This window comes from Pygoscelis adeliae, unplaced genomic scaffold, assembly GCF_000699105.1.
Source record: "Pygoscelis adeliae isolate BGI_AS28 unplaced genomic scaffold, ASM69910v1 Scaffold52, whole genome shotgun sequence".
NCBI classification, from domain to species: Eukaryota; Metazoa; Chordata; class Aves; order Sphenisciformes; family Spheniscidae; genus Pygoscelis; species Pygoscelis adeliae.
The window spans coordinates 404,071-405,318 of NW_008824285.1; the positions used below are offsets into that span (position 1 = coordinate 404,071).

Sequence of the window (1,248 nt, forward strand, 5' to 3'; positions counted from 1 at the left end):
CCTCCTCTCGTTTTTAGGAGACCTTCAAGACCTGGCAGGGGAAGGCTCCCAGAGCCTGCTGCTGCCTGCAGTGTGGTGGGTTTTTATCTGCATGCTAGAAAAAAAAAGGGGGACTTGTTTTTTAAATGGGGAAAAAAAATAAGTGCTTATCCAAGTTCCAGCCCTTTGAATGCATCATGTGAACTGTCCAAGGAAGGTCCCTAATTAATTGGCATCATTCTCCCACTTCCCAGGAATGGCCCCTGCTCCCCGGCGCTTTCCTCTTGTCTTACACGAGTGCGAGGCCGGTAGCCGGGGGGTTTCTCTGCCTTCCTAAGAGCAAACCCAAGTATTTTCTGAGCATGCACCCCTGGGTTAGGCTGAGGACCTGCTTTGGGTCTCTGCCCACGGCTCGGCTCTTTGGTGCTTTGGCGGAGAGGGTCAGTCTCGGCTCTGGCAGCGGCACGGCTCCGCCAGCCCAACCCATTGCATAGCTTACACCTCCGAGGGCCTGGGAGCCTCTTCTGGCCGTGATTTTAGTGTCTGGCATTAAAACAGTGCAGACAATCGCCTCGCCTTGGAGCTGAGGCTCCTCTTACCTTGTGCTTGCTTTGCAATATGGCTTTTACTTTGGCAGCCGCGTAACCCACAGGGCTAAACGCTGGTGTCTAACACACACGGATAGAAACTTTTGCATGTAAAAACATTCAGACAGAGAAGCTGCTCCGACTCTCTCAGAAGCAGCTTGCTCAGGCTGGGGGTCACACAGGCGTCGGCGCTACTGTGCCCGTACATAAAGGGCGCCCGGTGTGGTCCCCTCGGCGGGAATATTGCAGTCGCGGCGCGAGCGGGCTATTGCCAAAGCGCCCAGGGGCATGCCCGATCCCGGAGAACACTGGTCGGTAACGAGGCACTCGCATCACTTACTGATCTGTCTATACATATATACATTCAATAATATAGCTTTGAAAAATAGACATTTGTTTCCTCTGTATATTATAAAATAGCATTTAGGATCAGTCTTAAGTGACATGCAGGAGTGATTAAAGTATGGCTGCAATTCAGGCTGCTGAAGAGCAAGGATTGCCTTTCACCTCGAGACCCCAGCGCCACTGCGGGAAGCTTTGAGCCTCCTCGGGGGGACGGGTCGGGCTCGGCATCGCCCTCCGCCCGGGGTGAGCCAGAGCCCCCGGCCGCGCTGTCCGTCCCCACTAGTGCATGTGGCGATTCCTGCAGCGTCGCCTCCTCGCAGACGCCCCGAGCAGCTCC

At 54.9% G+C, this 1,248-nt stretch overlaps 1 protein-coding gene across 1 annotated transcript in view; it reads right to left on the reverse strand.

The window, feature by feature from the left end:
• GPR124 (G protein-coupled receptor 124) overlaps positions 1-1,248 on the reverse strand; it is a 30,389-nt gene that overhangs the window by 1,161 nt on the left and 27,980 nt on the right. The gene's annotated exons all lie outside the window — the stretch shown is intronic.